The following is a 12,576-nucleotide window of genomic DNA, read 5'->3' as shown; positions in this document are numbered from 1 at the left end:
GGGTCATTGGGCACCTTATCAAGAACAAATATGCTACTGATGACACTAGTTACCCGGCAAACAACATAAAGGAGGATATGAAAAATAATTTTGGGATCGATATGAGTTATATGAAGGCTTGGAGATGCAGAGAGAAGACACTCGGTTATGTTAGGGGGACGCCTGAAGAATCGTACTTCAAGTTACCTTCTTACTTGTACATGCTGCAACAAAAGAATCCAGGTACAATAAATGATTTTGTCACAGAGGACGGTCACTTTCTTTACTGTTTTTTCTCATTTGGAGTTTGTAGAAGGGGATTTACATCATGTCGTCCAGTTATATGTGTGGATGACACTTTCTTAAAGGCAAGGTGTGGTGGCCACATGCTGTGTGTTGTTGCATTGGATGCAAATAACCACATTTATCCAATTGAGTTTGCGATTATGGACAGTGAGAATCATAATTCTTGGAAGTATTTCATGATGAAATTGAAGGAAATCATTTGAGTTGTTGATAATTTGGTTTTTGTATCAGACAGGAATGCTAGCATTATTCATGCTCTTGAGTTGGTCTTCCCTGATGCTTACCACGGTGCATGCTACCATCACATAAGTATGAATGTAATCGCTAAGTTCAAGATTGATCACTGTCACAATGAGATGTGGAATGTAGCCTATGCATTTCAGAAGTCAAAATTTCACAGGTTCTTCAACAATATAAAGCAAATTGATCCTGCCATCGCTCGATATCTCGAGGGAATTGGCTTGGATAAGTGGACTCGTGCTTACTTTCCTAGGAATCGATACAATGTAATGTAATGACAAGCAACTACACTCAAAGCTTCAACAACAAAACTAGAGATGCAAGAACCTTCCCAGTCACTACTTTTGTGGAACTTCATTCGTTTCACAATTCAGTCATGGTTTGTTGTGCGCCACGAGGAGGTTGATAGCGAAAATGTAATGTGTAAGTATACACAATTGATTCAATTAATATAGATAGTAAATAAGAATCATTCCCACATAGACAATAACTTAATTGCCAATAATTGCTTTTCACTTTTTATTTGTTAATTAAAATTAAGGTGAATAATTCTAACTACGAACACAATTTAAACAATGTAAATAGAACAATGAATCAACAGATTAAAAATAAATAATAAAAAGCCTAGGGAATTAATTTCATCAACTTTTCATTCTATTAATTTTACTAATCAATTCTAAATCTCTTCTTCCTATTCTAATAGCAGGTTAACAAAAATTGATTCCTATTCTTTTTAAGATATAAGATCTCAACCTATATGCAAGTTTTCTACATCTCTGTGATAAACTTAAACACATAGCAGACATTAAGATTGGTAACCTAATTGCTACACAAGTCATACATGTACTTTCGTCCAATATGTAACCTATGTCTATATAACGATAACATATTCAATTCGCATCTTTTGAATTTTGAATCAAAATCATAAATCAAGCAAATAGTGATAAAGTATTTACTAGCATTAAGCAAACATCATATAGATTAGTCTTGCGATAATTTTGCTATGCAAGTGCACACAGTCGCAAACTCGTAATAAAATGGTAAAACCAAGTATCGTCCTCAAGGACTGAGTTATCAATTACCAGTCAATTAATTTCTTGTTCTATTTGATGAATTGAAATTCTTGATTTTTGTAAAATACAGCAAAAGAACCAATAAAGTGCAGAAATAATAATCGACAATTAAATAGAATAATAACTAATAGTAAAACTTTTAATTTAATCACTGAGAAACAATTAGGATATTCAATCTCATCAACTATCATCCCTATTATTCCCTAATGCAAAGTGTGAATTCTTCTTATTTTTACCTAATTCAATTAACAAGTTGATACAGCAGCCTATAATCATACTATGAATTATAAACTCAACCTAGGTGACAATTTCCTATATTTCTATGGTAAATTGAACCACAAAGGTAGCATTAATCTCAATCAACTTAATAACAGTTACACAATTAATTCAGATACTTTCGTTCTAAATTAAAATTATGTCCAATATAACCACAGCAGAATTAAATCTCACTTCTCAGATTTTGACTTAAAAACATATATATATGACTAAAGATGGCCAATCAATAATCAATCTATAAGAATAGGTTATAAGGAATTGAAGAAGATTGAAGAAGAAAGAAATTAAAATTGCATTAGGTCATAACAGAGATTCAAGTGATTCAATTGAACATCCTAAACAGAAAATTAGTTCATAGTCATAGTACTAATCACAACAAAAACTAAAGATAACATCAGGAAGAAAAACATGTAAAAATACTCTAAGCTTGAGCCTTCAAAACCAGAACTCCTCCCTTCGTCCGTACGTCCTTTTCTTCTCCTTTTCGTCATTTAAAACCTAGGATCTTCAAATTTTAAAGAGGCGGGCCGCGGCTCTACATACACTATGCCGCGGCCCGTATCACAATTTCTGGGCAGAAGATCCTCTCAATGCCGCGGCCCTCTGAAGCCATACCGCGGCCCACATCGTCGTTTTCTGGGCAGAGTGCCCATCCATGCCGCGGTTCTATCTAGCCATGCCGTGGCCTGAAGACTTCCTGAAAAACAATGCTTCTGTTTCCCACCTAGCCGCGGCTCCACTTTGCTCATGCCGTGGCTCTTAAGGGAATTCCCAATTCTTCAAGTTTTCATCCCAAATTTTCACCAACACTTCCAAATTGTGTTAAAAACCATTCTTGATCGAAATATGATGGAAAACTCGGTTATTTCTTCCATTTCTTTGGCATTTTCTTCCACATGCTCAATTCTTCCTGATATTCACAAAAACAACCAAACAAAGCATAAACCCGCGCTAAATGAAGGAAAAACAAAATAAAAGACTACTAAAAACATCACCAAAACATAATAAAAACTAGACTCAACAAACTCCCCCAAACTTAACCTTTACTCGCCCTCGAGTAAAGACCAAGTTAAACTAACAAAAAGAAACAAACACAAACGAACAAGCTAAACCATCATTACCATCTACACTGCTTTGCCAAAACTCATGAAATCTCAATTGCAATATTTATAACCAGAATTTCAGCTCAATTGCCTTAAAGTCCAACTTATACAATTCAAATAGGGAAATCAATAATATATCATGAAAATGACTACAACACTTGGATTCTATCATATATGCTCAACTCATTCCAGACAATTCCACAAACCAACTCTACAATATGCTTGCATTACTTGACCTTCTCCACTAATGTCAACAACACATGTTTTGAAATCAAAAGGACTTTCACAGGTTATAGTGTTAGGCTTAGGTAAGGGTAGATGAAATTCTCATTTAGGCTCAGTCGTTACCATAAGCATAAAAAACCTTGAGACCCACCAAATTTCTCTTTACCACACCAAAAATCACCCTTTTATACAATTAGAGAGAGAGAGATTACAACACTTTTCATTATTTTCTTCTTTTATTTTCTTTTCTAGACTTATCACTTTTTTTTTTTTTCAAATCACACTCCCCCAAACTTATTATTTTCTATATATATATGATCAAGGAGTGTGACAAAGTGATATTATTATTATTATTTTTTTTCAAAGACTTCTCTCTCTCTTTTTTTTTTTTTTTGTACAATCATACTATATTCCCAATCATACCAATTTCTTACTATTTTTCCTTCTTCTTCCCCACAAATTATATGCTTATGATAACAAAAGGAAAGGAAAACACAAATAAAGAAGTTAAGAAATTTAGGCTCAAGTAGTATGATCAAGAACAAAAACCAAGTTTAAGGCTCAAAAAGAGTAACTAAGGATAATTAACTCACGGTCGGCTTGAAAGGCACAATCGATCCAATAAAATTGCCTAAATCACTTTTCTAAACACATGTCATCAAGAATTTCGCCTCAAAAGCCAAATAATGCAAGTTCTATTAGATTCAAATTGTCATTCCACCAACCCTAGTCAAACACATATAATACAATCCAAAATGTTGTCTTTTCAAAACATATTAAAAATTTCCCACAAAACTTTCTAAATTCAACTCTAAAACAATTGAACCAAGCACACAGTTGAATTCAATTTCCTTTTCACGAGCAAAGACAAAGCAAGTACAGACAAGAATGATGGTTTAACCTTTACACTACAGAAAACTAAACTAAACAACGCAGAAAACAAAAAATAAAACAAAATAAGCTCCCCCCCAAACTTAAGATGCACATTTTCCCCAATGTGATAAAGAAAAGAACAAGGGAAGAGAACTTACCTGACGCCACATCAGTATGGCGGTGGAGGTGGCGAAGGTGGCCACTGATATGGAGTGTACTGTGGCGGTGGAGTGAAATAATTCTCATCAGCTGAACTCATAGTCCACCTCGTGACCAAAGTATTCAACTCCTCAATGTGAGCCCGCCCATATTCATTTTGTTGCACCATAAAGTCATTATAGTGCTGATTTTGCGCCTGCTGCGATTGGATTAAATACTGATTTTGTTGAATAATGTAATCCAATCGAGCATGCGTACGCTGCGTGTGTTCATCAATCGGTCCTCCAATTGCCAAATTTTCAGGTGGGTTGCTGGGACCTGCTTCTTCTACTTCCTCCTCCTCAACTTGATCAGGGTCCCCTGTTTCATCAGCCCGGCTGCGCTTATTTGGCTGAGTCGAGGCAGGCTGCGTAAGAGAGGCTGGAGGGAAGGCCGTAAACAAGGTCTGATTGATTGCCCCCATTGGCCTCCAGACTAGATCGCTGGGAAAGGTTGGTACCTCATAAGTGTTACATAAAGTCGAGAGGAAGGTACCATGGGCGACACCAGCTGTAGTGTTGAATCTACTGATGTTGCGAATGCTATAGCGAATAATGCGGCCCACATCGACCTTCTTTTGGGTCATGATAGCATACACTAACAAACAACGCTCTCGATCAACAGAAGACAGATGAGACGTCGGCAGTAAACGTGCACTCACAAAATAAACCCACGCCTTCGCAACTGGGTTTAGCTGCCACCTGAACAACTCTTTGGGCCTCCCATTATGATAACTGAAACACGCCCCTTCCATACTTAAGACCGCAGCCACCGCATCATAGTCTGGCTCCTCGAAATGGGCCAACTGCCAGTGTTCATCCTCTTGTACAGAAAATGAGGGAAGATCCAGTAATTGGTTGAATGCATAAGATGTTGTAGGCACCAATTTTCCCCTGACAAAATTATTCTGTTCTGCATCTTGATATGAGAAGTTGGCGAAAAATTCATATATAATAGAGCAGTTGGCTGAATCCACATAGGTCGAGTCACAAAACAAATTCCATTTACGTCGCACTATTTCAGCTTTGATAAGTTCATAACCAGGGTGTTGTACAGCAGGGGCCTCATTAAGGTCAAACCCCCTTTCCCTTACCACCGATCTTTTATAAATCTTTTTAAACAACTCGGCAGCGTCCTTATTGACAAATAAATTAGTGTCATACTCAGCTGGGGCAGGTGGTGTTGGTGGTGGCTGAGTGCGTGATGAGGATGCTTTCTTGGAGGAGGTGCCTCTAGGGGGATTTCGCTTAGGACCCATAGTTTCTTTCCAAAAAGAAGAACCAACTAAACCCCCAAATATGCTCTCAAGAACTTGAGTATAATTTCCTTTTGGTGTCACTCCCCCCAAACTTACTAATTACCACAATCAATAGCCCCAAACACTAATTACCACAATCAACAGCCCCAAACACTAATTACCACAATCAACAATTGGCAAAACCCTTAATCTTCTCACAAGAAACACATAGAACAATCCACAACACCACAATGCAATCTAATTCTCCAATCAAAAGCATTAGAATAGAGATGATACACTTACTTGAATGGCACAAAAATTCTTCTTTTGGTCGCCTTGACTAATGGAAGTCTCAAAAAAATAGAGAGAAAAAGAAGTTTGGAGTGTGATGTAGATTGTGAGAGTGAATGAATGAGACAATGGCTGATTTAGGGCTTTTTATCCCAATTTTCGGACTAGGGCCGCGGCATTACCTTGACTATGCCGCGGCCCGCATAAAATTTCCAAGATTGAATGCCACGGCCCTCTCAAACATATGCCGCGGCCCGCCTTGTTTTTCTGGGAAAAATGGGGCTTAATGCCGCGACCCGCCCCTATACTGCCAAATCCGTGGGCCTCTGGAACCCCCAATGCCGCGGCATCATATGGCTATGCCGTGGCCCTTAAGGAATTTTTTATTTTTTTGATTTTTTAAAGTTTTTTTCATTTTTCACGTTTTTCACGATTCTAAAAGTCTAAAATTAAACCAAATATCCATTGTTTACAAATACAAAAGTAAAATAAATAACAAGTAAAATATAGGGTGCCTCCTACAAGCGCTGTCGTTAACGTCATTTAGCCGGACGCTGAACCCCTCTTCAGAGAGGCTTCAGAAGGAGGATAGACTTCGCTTGATCAAAACTACCACCCAAGTAGAGCTTCAATCTCTGACCATTGACTTTAAAGGAATCACCTGAGTTGCCCCGAACTTCTACAGAACCATATGGAAAAACTTGAACTACAGTGAATGGCCCTGACCACCTTGACTTCAGTTTGCCAGGAAACAGCCGCAGTCTTGAATTGAAAAGAAGTACCTGCTGCCCTGGTTGGAACTCTTTTCTGATTAAGTTCTTGTCATGCCAAGCCTTTGTTCTTTCTTTATAAATCTTGGCATTCTCATAAGCCTCATTTCTGAACTCGTCAAGTTCATTCAGTTGCAACAGTCTTCTTTCACTAGCGGCACTCCAATCATAATTTAACTTTTTCATAGCCCAAAATGCCCTATGCTCCAATTCGACTGGTAGATGACACGCTTTACCAAACACCAACCTATAAGGAGACATGCCTATTGGTGTTTTGAATGCAGTTCTGTATGCCCAAATCGCATCATCTAACTTTTTCGACTAATTTTTCCTCGAACTGTCAACGGTCTTCTCAAGGATGCTCTTGATTTCTCTGTTCGAAACTTCAGCTTGCCCATTTGATTGAGGATGATAAGGCAAAGCTTTTCGGTGATAAACTCCATAACGAGCCAGCAGTGCATCCAATTGCTTATTCACAAAGTGTTTCCCTTCATCACTAATCAAAGCTCGGGGAGTGCCAAATCTAGTAAAAATATGTTTATGCAGAAAATTAAGCACAGTTTTACCATCATTGGCTCTAGTTGCTGTAGCCTCCACCCATTTGGATACATAATCCACTGCCAATAGAATATATTCATTGTTGTAAGACGATGGAAAAGGCCCCATGAAATCGATGCCCCATACGTCAAACAGTTCCACCTCAAGAATCCCTTGTAGAGGCATTTCGTTTCTCCTCGAGATATTGCCAGTTCTCTGACATCTATCACAAGCCTTGACAAACACATTGGCATCCTTGAATAATGAAGGCCAATAGAAACTGCTTTGTAATACCTTAGCCGCCGTTCTTGATGCTCCAAAATGCCCTCCGCATTGTTGAGTATGACAGGGATTAAGAATGGACTGCATCTCTTCTTCAGGAACACACCTTCTGATAATCTGATCAACACAGTGCCTATAGAGAATAGGTTCCTCCCAATAGTAGTGTTTCACCTCAGAAAAGAATTTCTTTAATTGTTGCTTTGACATTTCAGAAGGCACAATTTTTGCAACCAAAAAGTTCACTATGTCTGCAAACCACGAGACAGCTAAAGTCTCACTTACCCCAAACAACTGCTCATCAGGAAAGTGATCATTGATTTGCACTGCTTTCTTATTTTCAGTCTCCTCCACCTCAAGTCTAGAGAGATGATCAGCTACCACATTCTCGCTGCCCTTCTTGTCACGAATCTCCATGTCAAATTCTTGAAGCAACAGAATCCATCTAATCAGGCGGGGCTTGGCATCTTTCTTTGACATCAAGTATTTAATGGCAGAGTGATCAGTGTAGACAATCACCTTGTTACCAATCAGATATGGTCTGAATTTATCGCAAGCAAACACAATAGCTAGTAACTCTTTTTCTGTAGTGGCATAATTCAGCTGAGCATCATTTAGAGTCCGACTAGCATAGTAAATAGACATGAATACCTTGTCAATCCGCTGTCCCAGAACTGCCCCCACTGCGTAATCACTGGCATCACACATCAACTCAAAAGGCAATTCCTAATTCGGAGCTATCACAATTGGAGCAGAAATCGGCTTTTCTTTCAAGAAATTGAACGCCCTCAAACATTCGTCATTAAAATCAAAGACAACTCCATTCATAAGCAGATTCGAGAGAGGCTTAGACACCTTTGAGAAATCTTTGATGAATCTTCGATAGAACCCAGTGTGACCAAGAAAACTTCTAACTCCTTTGACTGAAACTGGTGGAGGCAGCCTTTCAATGGTAGAAATTTTCGCTCTATCTACCTCAATTCCCTCACTTGAAATTTTATGGCCAAGAACAATCCCCTCTTTCACCATAAAATGGCATTTCTCCCAATTCAACACCAGATTAGCCATCTCACAACGACGCAGCACGTTCTCCAAATTACCCAAACAGAGGTCGAATGATGAGCCAAAAACAGAGAAATCATCCATGAAAATCTCAATACACCGGTCTACCATGTCTGAAAATATGGCCATCATGCACCTTTGAAATGTTGCAGGGGCATTGCACAGTCCAAATGGCATTCTCCTGAAAGCAAATGTGCCATAAGGACATGTAAAGGTTGTTTTTTCTTGATCCTCTGGTGCAATAGCGATCTGATGATACCCAGAATACCCATCCAAGAAACAGTAGTAGCTATGGCCTGCCAATCTGTCAAGCATCTGATCAAGGAAAGGTAAAGGAAAATGATCCTTCCTTGTTGCCTTATTGAGCTTGCGGTAGTCTATACAAATCCGCCACCCCGTTACAGTCCTTGTTGGAATGAGTTCATTGTTCTCATTTTTCACTACAGTCATTCCACCCTTTTTAGGCACCACTTGCATAGGGCTCACCCATGCACTATCAGAAATTGGGTAGATCACCCCAACATCCAACCATTTAAGAATCTGCTCCAATACTACATCCTTCATGGCTGGATTGAGTCTTCTCTGGGCCTCTATGGATGGCTTGCTATTCTCCTCCAATAAAATTTTATGCATCACTGTCGCTGGGCTTATTCCTCTAATATCTGCCAATGTCCACCCAATGGCCAATTTATGCTCCCTTAGAACCCTCAACAATTTCTCCAATTCTACCTTTGACAGGTCAGCTGACACAATGACCGGTAAAGTTTCATTCTCTCCCAAATAAGCATATTGCAAGTGATCTGGGAGGACCTTTAATTCCAACGGTGGTGGCTGCTGAATGGAGGTTAGCGGTTTATCAGTCGCATCCGCTAATTCTTGGAACTTTTTCCAATATGGTAAGAAAGAGTTGATCCAGTTTACACATTCTCTGATCTCAGCATCCTCATCATCATCGCCCTCATCACCCAATAATACTGCCTCTAAGGCATCACTGCTCATCCTTCTCTTGGAGACTGCCTTTTCTATCATATCCACACTAAAGCAACTGTCACTAGCCACCGGATACTTCATAGACTTGAAGACATTAAAGACCACCTCATCTCCTTGAACTCTCAACTTAAGCTCTCCTTTGTGAACATCAATAAGAGCTTGGCCTGTGGCTAGAAATGGCCTACCAAGAATAATAGGAACATCTGTGTCCTCCTCCATGTCCAGAACAATAAAGTCAGCGGGAAATATGAACTTATCCACTTTCACAAGAACATCCTCAATAATACCTCGTGGATGTGTTAACGATCGGTCTGTGAGCTGTAAAGTGACAGTTGTTGGTTTTGCCTCCCCCCAACCAAGTCTTTTAAACACAGATAAGGGCATCAGATTGATACTTGCCCCCAGATCACATAAGGCGTGCTTACATTCAAACTTACCAATGGTGCAGGGTATGGTGAAACTCCCCGGATCTCTCAGCTTTTGGGGTAACTTCCTTTGTAAAATCGCGCTGCACTCTTCAGTGAGTGCTACAGTCTCATAGTCCTCCATTCTCCTTTTCTTTGACAAAATCTCCTTCATGAACTTAACATAACTGGGCATCTGCTCCAAGGCCTCAGCAAAAGGAATGTTTATGTGCAGCTTTTTAAACACCTCAAGAAACTTAGAAAACTGTTTATCAAGGGTAGTCTTTCTAAGCCTCTGAGGGTATGGAACTCTAACTGGCTGCTCAATGACAACTGGGGGACTCTGTTCTGACTTCTGATGGTCTTCAGTAACCCTTTCTGAATTAGACTGTGCACCCATCTCTTTTTTCTGAACCACTGCCTGTGGAGGTCTAGGCTGCTCTGTTTGCTTCCCACTCCTCAGAGTAATTGCCTGAACTTGCTCCTTGGGGTTGACTTCAGTATTACTAGGCAAGTTTCCCTGGGGTCTGTTATTGAGCATATTGGCCAACTGCCCAACCTGTGTCTCAAGGTTTCGAATAGATGATCTGGTCTCAGTCATAAATTGAGTCTGAGTATTAGTAAGAGTCAACAGGGCAGCTTGCAGTTCATTAGGTCTCTCAGGTTGAGGCATTGATTGTTGAGGCCTAGGCTGCAGTGATGACGAAGCTTGATTCATAGGTGGTTGAGGCATGTTATTCTGAAACTGGCCCTGAAACTGAGGTTGTTGGCCTTGATTATTCTTCCATGAAAATTTTGGATGATTTCGCCACCCTGGATTGTAGTTGTTGGAGAATGGATTATTGAGTGGCCTCTGAAAATTTCCCACCGCCTAAACTTGGGCATGATCCATTGGGGTGTTATTATTAATACAGATAGGGCACTGATCAACAGAATGAGCACCACCACACATTTCACACCTCACTGCCATCTGAACCACATTAGCAGATACACTACTCTGTTGCAACTGCTTGGTCAAAGAGGCTACTTGCTCTGTTAAAGCAGTGATTGCATCCAGCTCATGCACCCCAGCTACCTTTCTGACTCCTGATGATCTTTCCTCAGACCACTGATGGTTATTTGTAGCCATGTCCTCCAGCAGCTCATAAGCACCAGCTGCGCTCTTGCTCATAAAAGTGCCACCTGCTGCAGCATCTATAATAGTTATGGTTGTTGGACATAAACCATTGTACAAATTCTGTACTAGCATCCACTGTTCAATGCCATGATGAGGACATCTTCTCAGGAGTTCCTTAAACCGTTCCCAAGCTTCATACAGTGACTCTCCGTCATTCTGGCAAAAGTTATTTATCTCTCCCCTCAATTTAGCAGCCTTTGACGGAGGGAAGAATTTGGATAAAAATTTCTGAGCTAGATCTTGCCAAGTGACAATGGAGTTTGGCTGCAGAGAGTTCAGCCAACTTTTAGCTCTGTCCCTTAGAGAAAATGGGAAGAGCCTAAGCTTGATTGCGTCATCACTCACCCCATTATATTTGAAGGTTCCACACAACTCCAGAAAGTTGGACAAATGGGTGTGAGGATCTTCAGAGGGCAACCCATTGAATTGCACAGAGGACTGCACCATTTGTAAAATAGCAGGCTTGATTTCGAAGTTGTTGGCCTCTACAGCTGGTGGGCGTATACTATTTTGTACTCCCGTCAGAGTGGGTAGCATATAATCTCTCAGGCTCCTCTCAGCGTTGGTCTGAGCCTGAACCCCTTGTACAACTCCTGGATTTAGACCATTCCTGCCATCCCCATCATTTTGTGCCATCTTCACAGAATTCTGGGCCTTTCTCTTATTCTTTCTGATTTGATTGCAGGACTTTTCAATCTCGAGATTCAAAGGAACAAGTGTGGCTTTTCCTTTTCTGCCACGCATATACCAAAATTCACCTGAGACAGAAAAATTTAGCAACTAAACAGATTAGAAGCAAATAAATTAAAATCAAATTAGAATAAAAATTAATTAGACTGATATTGATAATTATTTCCAGTCCCCGGCAACGACGCCAAAACCATGTTGCGATAATTTTGCTATGCAAGTGCACACAGTCGCAAACTCGTAATAAAATGGTAAAACCAAGTATCGTCCTCAAGGACTGAGTTATCAATTACCAGTCAATTAATTTCTTGTTCTATTTGATGAATTGAAATTCTTGATTTTTGTAAAATACAGCAAAAGAACCAATAAAGTGCAGAAATAATGATCGACAATTAAATAGAATAATAACTAATAGTAAAACTTTTAATTTAATCACTGAGAAACAATTAGGATATTCAATCTCATCAACTATCCTCCCTATTATTCCCTAATGCAAAGTGTGAATTCTTCTTATTTTTACCTAATTCAATTAACAAGTTGTTACAGCAGCCTATAATCATACTATGAATTATAAACTCAACCTAGGTGACAATTTCCTATATTTCTATGGTAAATTGAACCACAAAGGTAGCATTAATCTCAATCAACTTAATAACAGTTACACAATTAATTCAGATACTTTCGTTCTAAATTAAAATTATGTCCAATATAACCACAGCAGAATTAAATCTCACTTCTCAGATTTTGACTTGAAAACATATATATATGACTAAAGATGGCCAATCAATAATCAATCTATAAGAACAGGTTATAAGGAATTGAAGAAGATTGAAGAAGAAAGAAATTAAAATTGCATTAGGTCATAACAG

The 12,576-nt window shown here is 39.2% G+C and overlaps 1 non-coding gene across 1 annotated transcript; it reads left to right on the top strand.

The window, feature by feature from the left end:
- Positions 1–11,102: 11,102 nt before the first annotated feature.
- Positions 11,103–11,209, top strand: LOC133827963 (small nucleolar RNA R71). Its single transcript, XR_009890611.1, has one exon. It is a non-coding gene; the product is annotated as a small nucleolar RNA R71 (small nucleolar RNA).
- Positions 11,210–12,576: the final 1,367 nt, after the last annotated feature.

Source organism: Humulus lupulus, chromosome 3, assembly GCF_963169125.1.
Source record: "Humulus lupulus chromosome 3, drHumLupu1.1, whole genome shotgun sequence".
Taxonomy (NCBI): Eukaryota; Viridiplantae; Streptophyta; class Magnoliopsida; order Rosales; family Cannabaceae; genus Humulus; species Humulus lupulus.
The sequence above is the reverse complement of the archived record's forward strand: the minus strand, read 5'-3'. Positions and strand labels throughout refer to the sequence as shown.